The sequence below is a fragment of the Danio rerio genome, chromosome 12 (genome assembly GCF_052040795.2).
Source record: "Danio rerio strain M-AB ecotype USA chromosome 12, GRCz13ab, whole genome shotgun sequence".
NCBI lineage: Eukaryota > Metazoa > Chordata > Actinopteri > Cypriniformes > Danionidae > Danio > Danio rerio.
Genome location: NC_141032.1, coordinates 32,555,307 through 32,571,868, shown reverse-complemented (window position 1 = coordinate 32,571,868; position 16,562 = coordinate 32,555,307). Strand labels below are relative to the sequence as shown.

The following is a 16,562-nucleotide window of genomic DNA, read 5'->3' as shown; positions in this document are numbered from 1 at the left end:
TTAGTGGAAAATCTATTCAATTAAATTAAATTCATCTTTATTTCTATAACACTTTTACAATGTAGAATTATGTCAAAGCAGTTTAACATAGAAGTTCTAGTAGGTTGAAACTTTGTCAGTCCCATTTTCAGAGTTGAAGTTCAGTCAGTTCAGTTCTGTGTGATTTAATTTTCACTGCTAATTAAGTCTCACTGCACTCAGACTAAAAATTACAATTCATGTCAAAATATAGCTTCATGTCAAACTTTGTTGCCTGAATCAACATAGCAAAATTATATTACAATAAATACTTGATGTAAATAAAGCTACCGACTTGTCAACAAGCCCAATATAAAACTATCATCTAGTTGTAGAAGGAAATCCATTTTCAGTCTTCCTAGGCATAGCTACCACCATATGATCAACAGCCAACAGTACTAAACTGCGCACCCTGCAACTGCAGGTTAACTATGTTTATATATAATGTCCACCCACATAAGCAACTCCTTAACTTGTCTGATTTTGATTGTAATGCAATAATGTGCACCTTTTGTAAAGCTGATTTAAAACAATAATTATTGTAAAATTACTACAAATAAACCTGAATTGAATTGAATACTAAACAACATCTCTGACCGAGAGTTCTGATGCTTCAAGACATTAAGCATTGAAAACAATAGGAAATCAGAGCTTAAGAAGGCAGTATTTAATAAAGCATTCATGTCCGCCTCCTCAAATGCAGATAACATCTATTCAGCGCATAAATAACTCCTTCTGTATGAAAGATGAAATCCCTAACAAAGACGTCAAACAAACAAATAGACAAGCTCAATGGACACAACAAGCTTGTACGTTTGTTCAGTGTTCAGAATGCACACAATTTATTCAATATATGCACATTTTGTCAAATATGAGTTGTAATGTATGCTTAGCATGCATGTCACTGTTTGTAGGAGTAAAATGTGGTTCTAACAATAAACTGAAACAGGTTGTGGCTGTAGTTAGCATCAACATCAACTTTACAAGAATTGTTTTGGTTTCTCACCCACAGAACAGTTTTCTTTTCAAGTTTATATTCACTTTCAAATCCAATGTCTGATCATGCAAGATTAGTTTTTTTCTCATGGTAATTTCTTTGCACATATAATTTGTTTTTTTATTTCTCATTACTTTAACTGACAGAAAAGAAAATCGTTCATTTTAGATATTTCATTTCGACATTTGTTTAAATAATGTGACTGTTGTCTTAAAAACAGAAACAAAAAGAAAATTTAAAAAATATTGTTTTCCATGTACTCAAAGATAAGCACATGTTGACTTTGCCTATCCACGTTTTAGGAACAACAAATAATAACTTGACTTCTAGTTGAAAGGCAAAGGACTCTAGATTACTTATTTGACACTTACTGTATTACAATATGATCATGCCTTGATTTTTAATTATTTAATTAGAACAGTAAGGTCGGACTTTGCTGAGTCAAAAGTCTTGTCATTTAACAGAAATAATGTATAGTATAGAATATAAAGTTATGGTGCAGTTGAAAAATAACTAATATTGTCTCTACTAATATGACTAATATGACTCCCATGAGCTTGGAGGACTGCATCCATACTTTACATCTCTGCAATGACTCGAATAACTCAATAATAAAGGCATCCGTAATGGCAAAGATTCCCAAAGATGGGTTGCGGCTGGAAGGGCATAAGCTGCGTAAAAACTTGCTGGATAAGTTGGCGGTTCATTCCGCTGTGGCGACCCCAGATTAATAAAGGGACTAAGCCGACAAGAAAATGAATGAATGAATGAATGAATGAATGGAATGGCAAAGTAAGCGTTCTTGCAGGACTCTTAGAGTTAGAAATTTCTCATGTAGTGAAACTGTTTTTATTAACAAAGCGAAAGTAAAATAAAAGAAATAGAAAAGGAAATAAAAAATAACAACAACAAACAATATTGAATTAATAATTAAAAAGACTTTTTGGCATTTTTTTATTTATGTTGTTTGCATTACCACAGCCAAATTTATTAAACAAAAGATCTGAAAGAAAGCAAGAAAGAAAGAAAGAAAGAAAGAAAGAAAGAAAGAAAGAAAGAAGGAAAGAAACAAACAAACAAAGAAAGAAACAAAGAAAGAAAGAACAAAAATGTCACTAAGGACATAACCATTTAAAAATATCCTCTTTGATTCTCCATGTAATAAAGTGATAAAGTCAAGCATGACATGAAGTTGAGTAAATAATGGCAGAATTGTAATTTTGCGGTGAACTGTCCCTTTAAAACTGTCATCGGTTCTCTTCCCATGATGCTCAGCTGAGCTGTTGTCCAAACATTTTCTCTGTCGTGTGTTTTCAGAGATTGACTTCGATGCCCTTCTCTGGAAGGACCATGGGAATGTGGAGTCAGCTGACTTCAGTCCAACAAGGGCCCGAGTTTCCGCTGGTTACAGTTTGGCCATGATCCCAATAAACATCGCAAACGGTGAGAGCGAGCATGATGTGTCCCTGAAAGAGCTACAACTGCTTACACTTCCTCAGAGTAATGAAACTTGGGTCTGACAGTGACACGGTAGACAGACTAGCGCGCAAATAAACAGGAGAAGGGCAGTACGTTACGATTCAAAACACTTCCGATCAAAGGTTGGAATTAGTATGATTTTTAGAAGAAGCTTTTTCTGCTCAATAAGGATGCACTTGATTGAACAAAGCAAAACCTGTAAAACTGTTTTCATATTGATTGCTAAAACATTTTATTCCTGTGGTTTTAAAGCTAAATTTCCAGTCTCCATATTTCCAGTGTCATAATTCTTTAGAAATAACTCTAATATGATAATTTGCTGTCAATAACAATGATTCTTTGAATTACCAATCTTCAAATAATTTTTCCAGCTTCAAGGTTTTCTGAAAACCGATCTATTTTTTAAGCAGCATTCATTTTTACATTACACATGTCTTTAATTTCACAATTGAACCATTGGTAACACTTGAAGGGGATGTTCATAAGATGGTCAGGGCACACTTATAATCATTATAAAAACATGTCATTATTATGAATGAGACTTTATTCATGCTTAAAACAACTGTCTTTTACGTGTCTTTCACTCAGTTGTTAGTGTAAATGCAAATAAGACATAGTTTGAGATGTCTTTGACAACTACACATAAACAAATACATCACAACCTTTCTTTGACATTAGCAAGAGAACATAACTTGTAATATATCTGTCATGAATATGTTTGTCATGATGCTATTGGAATGGTGTTATGAGTTTCATTACATGTTTCATTACATTACATGGTGCCATTAATATTTTTTCTTAACTTCAACTACAGTGGTACAAATTGAATTTGTCATTAAAATGTCATTAAATATAAATGATGATGCTATAAAATTATTATAAACATTTAATTCTAAACAACTTTGAGAAATACGGACACTGTCAGCGATGTCAGATGTTTGTTGTTGTTGCTTTAGGGAATGCAACGCATGTAGGCAACGCGTGCAGTACAGTGCATCCGGTAAGCAACTCCCTTCAGATTCATCAACACACACAATTAGATTTGTCTAATTTGCCTAAACTGAGCACTCTAAAGTATAGCTATATTTTACAAGCAAGGATTCTGACACAGCATTGTGAAGCTGATGTTTTACAAAAGTTGCATGTAAGGGGGGAAACATATCAAACTTAATGAAGCATTTAAGGGCACAGGGAATCAACTTAAAGGCAGAAGAATGTTTTTGATGTCTTTGAAAGCTTGCGACATCATCTGGCACTTTCACTGAGTTCGTTTAAATGGACACTATCACTCCAATTTTAATACCATTACAGCAATTTTTCATTACCTTAAAGGACCCCAGAGACCCGCGTCACAAAATGCATCATGTAATACCTCTATTTATCACAGGGCATGAACAATATGCTGCTCAATGAAAGTGAAACTGCCGAACTGCAGTTAAAGTCGACAAAATAAAAATGAAACCCTCGAAATTACATGAAACTCCGGAGGAAACATGGAAAGCACGGTGACGCAATGACGTTTATCAATCTATGTGCTACAACATCCAAAAAGGGATCATAAAAAGAACATTCTAAAAGCAACTCATGTAAACACTTTAATCAAATTATTGTGTTATTCAGATTAAGGCAAATCATTAGATTACTGATGTCCATGTAAACATAGTCACAAGCCTCAACCCTAGAAAAGAGGTGTTCCCTGATATTGATGACAGCCTTTCTACAGGTTAGTAGTAAGCTAATGTAAAGTTGATTACATAATGCAAATCTTGAATTCATGCTAACAAACACAAATGTTCAAAAGAAATATATTAATGCAATTCAATTCAAGTATATAAAATATGAATTGCTGCATACTTTAAAACATTAATTATATTGTCCAGTTAAAATGATTAAATCATTTTTTTTTTTTTTTCAAATAAAGGATTTTTTCTAGAGTCATCCACCATAATTTTATGGCTCAAAAGTAGTGGTTCAGACACCATTTTGGCTATGGTACCAATTTAAAATTATCGATTTAGCATCGTTATCGAAATAACCCCAAACGATACCCAACCCTAGTACAGTATCACAGTTTCTACAAAAAATATCAACACTGATAGTTATAAAATGTTTTTTGATCAGTGGATCATATAAGAATAATTCTGAAGGATAATGTGACAATGAATACTTCATGACTTGATGCCAAAAATCCATCTTTAAACCACAAGAATAAATAAAGTTTCAGCTACATTCAATATAAAAATAAATATTTTAAGTTGTAATAATATAATACTATATATTTTACTGCATTTTTAATTAAATGAATGCAGCTTTTGTGAGAAGCTTGTATTTTTGAAAGATGTATTTTTGACTGTAGGAAGTGTAGAGACAAAGACCACACCTGTCTGTCTAACACCACAGCACAAAAGGGATTTTCTTTTTTATGTAGAAAAAAAAATCCACTTCCTTCTTCCAGATCAAAGAATAATGGTGTTTGAAAGTGTTTACTAAACCCGCTGTTCACTATTTCTGGCCTTTCAAACAAAAGTTCAACAAAGAAATCTTGCGAAGAACGAGGAAAACCTCAGAAAAACCAATCCTGCATTGCGCACATCGTCGCTGTGATTGTTTGTCTTCCTCTTTCCTCTTGCCTATTGAACTGATTTTAGACACATGGTAAATTGTAAGGTTAAGCACTGCTCTTCCCAGAATGGAAGCCACAGAGCGTTTGCTGTATCAGAGCCTGGATAATAAACACAAGTTTAAATCGAGTGGTATTTTGATGCTGCTCTGGCTTGTGTTAGTGTCCTAAGTGGTTTGATTTAAAAAAAAAAAAACAATTCCTGTCTGACACTTAAAATACCGCCCGGCTCCAGCTGTGGCTCATATACTTAGCTCAGCTCAAGGCGACGTGTCATGAAGCATCATTTATTCGATTCTCAAGTCAAAACCTCAATCTCTGAAAATGCCATGTGGGAGGGCGATCGCCACAGCGCTGGAAATGTTGTTTGGTGTTCGCTGTTGCATAGCATTCTCTGTTCTTGTTTAAAGGGAATAAACATCACTAACCATCCTGAGACCGCAGTAAAGCAGTACAGAACCACCAAGCTGTTGTATATCTCTTAAAAAAACACTCAAAACAAGCCTAAATGTCATGTAGGTCACATGCTGGAAACAACACACAAGTTGAAGATGGATCTGCACAGTAGAGTAGCCTGAAATTTTTAAGTCAGTGTGTGTATAAACAAGTAAATTGACACACAAGGTGAGAATTGGTGCATTGTTGAGAGGGAATAAACAGATAAGACACTTTGTACAGTATCACCGCTGCATGATTCAGCGAGACATTTGCTTGCCTTTTTTTTACTGGTAAAATTAGACATTTGTCATTATTGAATTCCCTGTTGCATTATTTAGGCTAGAGTAGTTATACTGACACTATTAAACATTTCTTCTCATGCACATCACTGTTTAATTTAAAAAAAAACAAATCAAATGCTTGTCATAATTAGGGATAGGTATCGAATCTCAGTACTTTATCGGTATCAGTGCTACTTATAAAAGACCAAAGTATCAATAAGCTCTGATGTTACCGGTTCTGCTATCGGTACTGGAGAACTATTGCTGAATAAACATTAATTACAGTAGCATAATTAACTGACCAATCTTTTCTAACTTGTGATATTCGTCTGCACAGTTGGCAATCTCACATGAGAAATGCTCGTGTTTCCGGCGAGCGCGTCAAGTATAAAAGCCTTCTCAGCAGAAGCTCACCCTAAGCACACGCACACATAGCTCGCGGCACAGACTCTCACACACACAGCTCGTAAGCTTGTGGAGTGAACCAAACGGGTTGTATTTTCCAAGTGGACAGCGACAATGCCCGTTGCAACAAACACAACCGGTTGTTTTTTTGTATGAGCGGAAACGCAAGAAATCTGTCAAAGTGATATCTTTCTAAAGTGCATTAACTGCAGAAAGACAAATTCAAAGTTCATGACTACATAGCTACTTACGTTAACGTTACATCATCCTTCAAAATGCCAGCAGTCAATCACCTAAACTAGTATAAGTTAATAATAATAGTTAAATAAACACATTCAGTTACAATGAAAACAGTATTTTTTTCTGCAGTAGCGTAAATAAATTTTAAACATTAAAAATACTTTTACATCAGCTGTATTCACAAATATAGCCTATGAATAGCCTAATAATAAACTACGCTTATGAGAAATTATAAAAAACAAAAAACATTTTTACATTGCAAGATGCTCCAAAACTTTTTTAAAAACACAGTTAACTCCCAAAACACAGTTAACTCATTTATGTTAATAAACATTATAAACATTATCTCATTTAACTGCATTTTGAAGCTCAAAAAGGGTGTTTTTTTAACTGCAGGGAGCACAATAAATCAAGAGTGATCCTGACTTCTCTTAGAAAATACAAACATGTTGATTTTTCTCCAGAAGAAGGGTTAAAAACTAGGCAGTGGCGCAGTAGGTAGTGCTGTCACCTCACAGCAAGTTGAGGTTCTGGTTCGAGCCTCGGCTGGGTTAGTTGGCGTTTCTGTGTGGAGTTTGCATGTTCTCCCTTCCGGGTGCTTCGGTTTCTCCCACAGTCCAAAGACCCCATCCAGGTACTTTTTACACTATATAGGTTTTTTTTTTTTTTTTTTTTTACGTTTACAGCACAGAAAGCTCCTGTAGTTGATGATTTTGCCAGTAAACGCAAAACCAAAAGGACTAACTGTACATCATTAGAACAGCCTTTACACACACAAAAAAAAAAACACTCAAACCCCTTTAACCGGCACCAAAACACAAATAGGCAATTATTCACTGGTTTCATTATGTGTAATGAGAACGTAATAGTCTGACTTCTTCGCAACACAACCACAAAAAACAACAAATCTTTACTTAAAGAAACATGTATACGCACACCCAAATGACATAACTCAGTAAAATTGCATCAATTACATGTAATTGTGCACTACATAAATTAAAACGTACTGTGTCACATTTCAGCTGATCACACCCATGCACTTAAACATCCATCTATTTGCCAGCGAGTTAAAATTTGACTGCATATGGCTCAATGTTATAGTCTGGTCTGCTGGCTCCGCTTTATACATTTCAGTTTATTTAGACTGAGCAATCAGCAGCACTAGTAACAGAAAATCAGATTGCTCAGGAAAAAAAAAATCCTGGGCTACAAATTTCATTTCCGGCAATTACTCCTTATCAAACACAGCCAAAATGTTTTCTTTTGTCTAGACTATTAAAAATCCCAGGTTAGGAGAGAGCGAGTTATGGATAGATCTGCTGGAATTCATAATACATCACTATAGTATCATAATCCACAGAAAATAGATGTGTCTAGCACCCAAACACAAAAAGAAGAACACAACATTTTTAACATCGGTAATCGTGTTTCAAAGCTTTCTAAGATTACATTGCAAACACTAAAGGATCAAACAGGTAGATGAGGACATAAACGTAGACCGGTTAAACCTTATGATTTATCTGTCTGGTCTGTGACCGCATGCTTATAATTCACACTGAATTTGATACACAGAAACTTTAGAGTGAAAATAGCTGTGAAAGTTAAACTATATAAAACACTGTGTGGGTGCAACTATGCATCACATCATCTATTCTTCTGAAAAGCTTTGCAATGCTTTTGAACATGCCAAAAAAGCCCACGGCTTTGAATCTTATCTGATGAAGGTAAAATCCACACTCTTGAGACATTTTGCTGTGTCATCTAATGACTACACCCTGAATATATCCTTAAACAATCCATTGCACGTCACTGTTGTAACTAAAATGGTATATTATTAAAATAAAGTCTAGATAAATATCTAAATATTAGATTAGTTCTCAGGGCAGTAGCAGACAGCCCAGCCAAAATATGCCTTTAATGTGCCCCTATTATGTTTTCGTTTTCCGAATATTAGCTTTCATGAGGTCTTCAAAGTTTTCAAGATCAAAGTGCACAATAAATGAAGCTTTTGTCTCCTGCAAGAAAGAGCGGATTCTGCACTGCCGAAACATGTTGTCTGCAGTTCCAGTTTCATTATAGTAAAGACTGATGTAACTCCGTACAAAATTGATCTTCATCGGCCATCAACGAAACAATGTCTAGAGTATTTTGTCAAGCCTTAAAATACATTTGTTGGTTCATGCAGTTGACATCATGTTGAGAAGAAAGATTTATTGTTGAGACTTATGAACAGAACGTGTGTACTTCCACAAAAAAAGCTCCAATTGTAATCATTAAGCATGTGTACATGTTCTGATTTTAATACGGTAAAGACAATACTCTGATTAAGAGTCTACTATGTCAGGGATTCCCAAACTTTTCAGCCTGCGACCCCCAAAATTACAATGCCAGTGACTTGCGACCCCCAATATAATATAGAAACCTTGCATGCAATGGCGAACACACACACCAATAGACCCAAGTCTATTGGGTCGAGTGCTGTAAATGGGCCAAAAAGTTTAACCTGGTGTAATAAAATCAATCTGCTGCATCTGACGCTATTGCTCTTTAATCTAGTCTGTAATATAATATAATTCATCGCAATCCAATAGAACTATAAGCTACTATAGTGACTATTTAGTATATGGTAGCTATAAACGACTATTTTTTTTTTCTTTTCAGTAGGTTATGGGTAAAATATGGTATTTCTTATGGTTTTATAAAAATAAATCTATTTTTGGAAATCACCAGGCGACCCCCCCTTCTTTGTCCCACGACCCCTCTGGGGGTCCCGACCCTCACTTTGAGAACCATTGTACTATGTAAACAGATTTTTCTTGACATTTATTAGACTAAAGTCGTAATAAACACAAATTGAATTAAGACATGTTGAGTATGCCAATTTTAGTCACGTTATTGAGGTGCAGTACAAACATGTAAACACTTCAATCAAACTATTACCATAGTGTAGGACTTTTTACCTCTGTACACACACAGTTAACTCTTAGAGATTCGTCACACCCTCCATCAAAACATTTGTATGCTGTTTGGGAAATGTGGAGTTTTTTTCAATTCGGCGTGTGGTATCATATTCCATTAAAACAGCACTCTCCCACCAGTCCTACTTCATACTGACATCCAATACCTCAGAGTTTGTCACAACGGCATGAATAAAATGCTGCTGAAAAAATGTTGCAGTTAAAGATGAAAAATTTTTAATTAAACACCAAAATGACATGTATCTATGGAGGAAACATTGGAGAGTGTGGTGACATAATGACGTAGACTGAACTACTGTATGTGCTGTAACATGTAAAATTGGTACATGAAGGGAACCTTCTAAAAGCAACTCATATAAACACCTTAATCATATTATTGCCCTATATATTAAAGTACATGATTCAATTACTGATGTCCATGTAAACCTATTGAAGCTGCGTAATCTCTTATATTGTATATTATTGTTAATGGTACGATAATTCACACGATTGCAGAATTGAATAACATCTACAGTTATAGCTTAATATACCAAAAAGAAAGTGTAAATGGCACTCTGAAAATCATCCTGCTTGTTATGAAGATTCTGGTGAATTGACTAGTTCTCCCAATGTTTCATTATCGCCTCAGAAATTGAAAAATCTTTAAGGTAACAGTGGCACAAACCAATTAACTTCTGTAATTTTCAAATGATGTTTTACTTTTGTATGTTTTACTTCTGTACTGTATGTCTGAATGAAAACTGATTGGTCCATGAGAACTATAGGAGTTAGATACTAAAATAGAGCGTTGTTGTTGTTGTTGTTGTTGTATGGGGACTTAAAATCAAGACGGATGTATGACCAATAAATGATTTCTTTTATCTTTGCCATGGTGACAATACAATATTTTATTAAATTTGTTTCAAGATACTAGTATTCAGCTTAAAGTGCAATTTAAAGGCTTAACTAGGTTAATTGGGTTAACTAGGCAAGTTAGGGTTATTGGGCAAATCATCAACATAGGCTCATTCTGAAAACGTATTTCTGTAGATCTCGAATTATTTAGCCAGAAGTTTGTTCTGAAGATTGCTTAAGGGAGCTAATAATACTGACCCTAAAGTGGTTTTGAACAAATTAAAAACTGCTTTTATTTTAGACAAAATAAAACAAATGAGGCAGAATAACATTTACAGTTATAACATTGCACAATGTACCATAAACTATATAGAAATGTCACTCTGAAAATCATCCTGCTTGATTTGAAGGTTTATTTACTAGGATTGACTAGTTCTCTTAATGTTTCATTATCGCCTCAGAAATTAAAGAATCTTTAAAGTAACAGTGGCACAAACCAATTAACTTCTGTAATTTTTAAATGATGTTTTACTTCTGTATATTTTACTTCTGCATTTCTGAATGAAAACTGATTGGTCCATGAGAACAATAGGAGTTAGATACTGAAATAGAGCAAGGTTGTTGTTGTACAGTAGAGGGACCTAAAATAAAAAGAGATTCATGACTTCGGTCAAAATGGGAAGTTGTTTTAGTGGTGGAAGTAGTTAGTGCTTCTTAACAAAAGATTGCAAAGGCCTTATTTTTGTCAAAAAAAAATCTGCATTAATGAATTGTGCACAGTAAGAACTATGAAAAAGATTTAGTGTTGACTTGAGTCTGTTTTAATTCAAAATAGAAAAAGAAACTAAAGCATAAAATAAAGCTTTCTCACTCGGCTTCTCCCATTTCTCCTTTCTAACTGTCTACAGACACAAAAGACACTGATTTAAGCTCACAAACCCTCCCCAGTTCTGCTGCGTTCTCACACATACTTCTGCTGTGCTGCTTATGGCTCTTGGCTGTGATTGTAGTTGGATGCAGAAATATATCCCTTGACTATGGTTTATTTGTTGACGTTGTTCCTCTTCAGCGCAGGCATGCATTAGTTAGCAGAATCCCTCCAGACTTCCAGAGATACAGTATCTGGTCTTTGATTGTCATTTGCTGCACAGATGATAATAATGAATAACTGGTTTGGAGCGCCAGTGACAGTTTTGAATGCAGTGTTATTATGTTTTAAATACGACTGAGTTCATCTGTGAGAATCAGTCATTTTCCACAGCAAGAAAATAATATTACACACTTTCTGTCACAAAAAAGTGTATGCATAGTCTTTCTCTATTTCTCTCTTTCTCTCTTACTCAAATTTAAATGAGCTTTATTTGCATGACTTGCACATTATCGTTAATGCATTGTTCGATACATGAATAATGAACAAACAATTATATAATACATGAAATAACTCTGTAAAATAATTAAGTAAACAGGTATTCTGTATACAAACTAAATATGTAACCCACCGGTCCTACTGCACCCAACTCCCTTTTTGCTAGGATCAAACCGGCGATTCTTTGCATGGAAGTCAGTTGCCCCCACGGGTCCTATTGCACCCATCTCATTCTGAGCTGGGATCAAACTGGTCATTCTTTAAATGGGAGTCGGTTGCTATAACAAGGAGGCTAAAGACCAGGGTTTCTAGCGTCAATCACTACAGCACCTTTAGAGGTCAGATTAGTGAGGTTTACCTTAATAGCACTTCTCTAGCTGGCCTTTGTTACACTCACTCCCCTAAACTTTACTCGCATCCCGGACGAGCCTCCATGTGTAACCCACCTGTCCTACTGCACCCATTCTTTTTATGGGAGTCGGTTGCTCTAAAAAGGAGTAAAAAAACAATTAATTTATGAAAAGAAAAAATATATATATATTTAAGACATAAAATAAATAAACATTTATAAAAAAAAAAAATAATAGTAGTAGTAATAACAATTTTTGTAAATCAGAATAAGATATGATCTTGCTTTAGTTTTGTCCACTGACTGTCCACTAGTACTTGTTTCTTTAATATTTACACAGGAACAGTGATATGTACAGCTGGAAAATGCTTTGTAAAATGTCAAAGATTAACATTTACTTGCATGAACGTTGACCAAGTTTGAGAGTCGTCAGAAAATGGTTTTGTAACAAATCCAGTGATAACCTCTCGCTTTAATTGTAGAATGACTCACTTCAGTTTAAAGATCTCCAGAATGATTTGACAAACACAGTTTTCCTTCCAGCATTGACATGTTTCCAATTAAAATAAGACATTGTGGTGAGACGCACTTAAGGGGTTGTGCTACAGTATGGTTTAAATAGCCAAAATCTTTAGTTAAAAAAAAAGCATAAACATGATTTGCTACTTACTACTGGCAAACAAGTTTGTGCACACCCTTGTGTACAAAATGAGTAATTAATATTTTTGGTCCAAATCCCAGGAGAGTATACATTAAGCTTTATTTACTAATAGTTTACTTTGTCAACTTTTAAAATTCATTTGCATAATGCATACACAATATCATGCCAAAGAATTTATTTAAAACTACAGCTGTTCTTTTCAATCTAAACATCAAGGTATTCTGGAAAAAGTGGTTTCCATTGAAATCAGCACATCTAAGAATACGCACATGGAATGAGGTCGCTGGTTCCTGTCCTGGCTGGGTCAGTTGAAATTTATGTGTGGAGTTTGCATGTTCTTCCCATGTTGGCGTGGGTTTCCTCTGGGTGCTCCAGTTGACATGTGCTATTGGTGAATTGGGTAAACTAAATTGGCAGTAGTGTATGAGTGTGTTTGTGTATGAGTGTGTTTCCCAGTACTGGGTTGCGGCTGGAATGGTATCTGCTGCATAAAACATATGCTGGAATAGTTGGTGGTTGATTCCGCTGTGGTGACCTCTGAAATAGAAACTAAGCTGAAAGAAAATGAATGAATGAATATTATTCAGCACTTCTTTCTACTTTAATTAGTAATGTACAATATATCAGTGGCCATATCAGTAAGGTCAATCCTTATTTTTAAATGATAAATTCATTATCACCTAATAAATAATTGATTATCTGTTGATCCACTTTAGATGAGAGCTGCTGGCCATGACTTTTTTGATTAATGTCTTGTAATTGCAATTCATAAATGATTTTGGGGAAAAGAACATGATCATTTTCTGCTTTAAAATAAAAACAGTTGTCGACTGTATTTGTCTGCTTTTTGTTTTGTAATCAGTCTCAAATTAAATTATTTTATTTTAGTTCAATTCTATTATATTTGTTGCCTTACATACAGTATCGACTTTTGTGCTCCAAATTTAAAAAGGTATGGTTATCAGCCAAAATGATAAGTTTGTGCTATATTATACATTTCCTTGGTATATGTACATATTTACATTCATAAATTATTAGTTTTCCATATTTTTTATTTTTATTTTTTATTTTTCAAAAAATGAGGAAAAAAAGTGACTTTTATTAACATTTTTTATAGTTTAAAGTAAAATATTTGTCTGGGTTGGTGTTGTATATTCACTATATCAATATTGCAGTGTGTGCATCTGCAGTAGCCACATCGCAAGATATGCAATGTTGAGTCTGGATTACAGTTGACCAGGAGCTAAAGAATTTATTCATTGGATTGATACGCAATTTACATGATTTATTCAAAAGAAAAAAGTTTTACTTAGAGTTTTTGTCTAGATTCTAGTCCAAATATGGACGTTTTAAAGCAAAAACAATATTATTTTAATCCACCGGCAGATCATTTTGCTTGTTTTAAGGAAAAATTCTTAATTTTGCCTTGTATCTTCTGAAGTTCTAAAGTACACAAAACAATATTTTTACTTTTTAAATATTTTTTTCATATATTTGGACTAAAAATGAGACCAAAGTTAGAAAAGCATATACCTGTACCTGAATACTGTCAGACTCCCCAGAAAACCATCAAATAGAGCTATTCAAACATGCTTGTGAAACTGTATTCATATCGCAATATTAATCACAGAAAAATAAAACATTGCCATATCAGATTTTTCCAGTATCGTGCAGTCCTATTGTATATTATGGTACAAAAAACTTGTAATAAACTACCAGTACATCTTCCTTTATTTTATTTATTTTGACTTATTTCTCTTTATACAGTATTATTTCTTATACATTACATTATTTCAACAACTAAATGTCAATAAAAGTCACTTAGTTAAACTGCAGAGTTAAATTGTTAACATCAAAAGTTGACAAAGCAGAGATTAACATCCCATAATGCAATTCATAATGCAATTCACATCCATAAATAAATGGAAAACGCTTGTGAATCACAAAACAGAAACTGTTCATTAACAGATATTCGTTTACAATGTAGTAAAGATGACCTCATGAACTTTCATGAATATTCCTTAGCTCATTTAAAGATATGATTCAATGAATATAAAGCACTGAAGTCAGCAATGTAAAAAGAATTACACATTGGTCATGAATAGTGCATTACTTCATTGTAATAAACAGTGTTAATTTGTAGCAGGTACATAACCTCACCCTGACCTTACACAACTTGCTCTACCATATATTGCAAAACAGGTGATTTTCCATTCATTTTCCACTGGCTGCACATATGTTAGCGTAACTCTTCCAGTTCAGCCACTGATTGGCTCACCTCTGTTTCACTCGGCCACGTAGCCTCAGACCTAATTGTTTCAGTGGAGGATAAATGCATGATGACAAGCCTGATTGAAGGGCCTCAGTCCACGCTGTTACATTTTTATATTCTTCTGGCCACCAGAAGGCCTTTAACATGGGTCAAATCTAGGGGACCAGAATCAAACCATCTTTTAGCAATTACATTATCAAAAAGGGGGAATATTTGGATGGTAATATGGAAACAAATTGACACCAACTTGGAAAATGGACATGCACAGATAAGACTTCAAACACACAGCACAAAGCCAGCGTTAGTTGGCGTTTACAGTTCCATATGACTGACTTCTCGCAAAATCTGATTGTAGTTGGCTAACAATTTCGAGATTTCTTCCTGCAATAGTCATAACAAGGTGTCAGTGGCATAACAACACAACAACACCAACAAATGCGTCTTTGTTTTGACTTCATCAGACCTCTGGAACTGCTAAGATTTGAGCTGGAATATCTCTGAATTACAATAACAACCAGCTCAACAGCATTATTGGCCAGCTGAGACTTGACAACAGCTGTAATCTTAAGCCTAGACAAATCACAACTGACACTCCAGCTAAGAGATAAGTGCAGAATTATCAAGGCATCTCAAAATCACAAGGTCCATGCCTGAATTAACCACCCTTAAACACAGATATGGCGATAGCATTGTTACGCAGATTACTCTCTAAACATGGCCAACTTTAGAATGGACAGATTACAGAGTAGTTTACCACTCAGGAAACTTGGTGTGTTTGTTTAACTATCCAGTATGTTCTCTGCAAGCCTGTTTAGTGCAACAGTGACCGCCCACTATTTCAGCAGTCTTGCTTCCGGAAATACTTGTCTCATTCATTTCTCCACTGGGACTTCTAACACATTCCACAATAAAGACTTCTAAGATTGGAACAAAAACACTTCCAATTTAACCATCACTCAGGATAGATTTAATGGACTCAATGCATGAATCAATCAATCAATCAAAACAATCAATTAATAATCAATATAATTATCAGTTAATTGACATAATGAATGATTGGATTGTTCATTTACTATAATTGGGTTATAAATTAAGTAATGGGTTATATAAATTAAACAATAATAAAATAAAAAAATTAATAGTTAGATAAAGATAAAGATAAAGGTTCAAGCACATATTTTAAAGCACTGCAAAAAAGAAAGAAATTGATTTTTTATCAAAATATTTATAAATATTAAATATTTATATAAAATGTGAAATGGAGCCACTGTGGATTGAAATTGTTGGTACTCCAGCTCATCTTACAGATGGTCTATTGTATTGAGATCTGGGATATTTAGAGGACAGGGCAACACCATGAACTAGGGCTGCACAATATACTGTCAGCATATCACATCACAGGATATGCAGTAAGGGTGTCACGATCCTCCAAATCCTCGATTCGATTACATTTTCGATTCTAAGGTCACGGTTCGATTCGATTTTCGATTATGAATAATTAATTAATAACGAATTAATTATTTGTAGCCTACCGTTTAAACTACCTGACCTGCATGGTCTTTGTTTTACCCATAAACAAATCATACAGTAAATGAATAAAGGCAAGTTACACACATAATTACCA

General features: G+C 34.4%; 1 protein-coding gene and 2 long non-coding RNA genes across 20 annotated transcripts in view; 2 read left to right on the top strand and 1 right to left on the bottom strand.

Moving 5' to 3' along the window:
- LOC147834503 (uncharacterized) overlaps window positions 1-16,562 on the top strand; it is a 755,156-nt gene that overhangs the window by 137,351 nt on the left and 601,243 nt on the right. The gene's annotated exons all lie outside the window — the stretch shown is intronic.
- LOC108191726 (uncharacterized) overlaps window positions 1-16,562 on the top strand; it is a 99,880-nt gene that overhangs the window by 48,363 nt on the left and 34,955 nt on the right. For 9 of the 11 annotated variants that reach the window (XR_015504264.1, XR_015504263.1, XR_015504256.1 and 6 more), the window contains one exon: window positions 2,333-2,458. This is a non-coding gene — a long non-coding RNA (uncharacterized LOC108191726). Of the gene's footprint in view, window positions 1-2,332; window positions 2,459-3,450; window positions 3,495-16,562 lie in introns of those variants that run through there. The other 2 variants (XR_015504262.1, XR_015504261.1) reach the window with 1 other exon arrangement.
- Window positions 1-16,562, bottom strand: part of afap1l2 (actin filament associated protein 1 like 2) — a 74,154-nt gene that overhangs the window by 51,880 nt on the left and 5,712 nt on the right. The gene's annotated exons all lie outside the window — the stretch shown is intronic.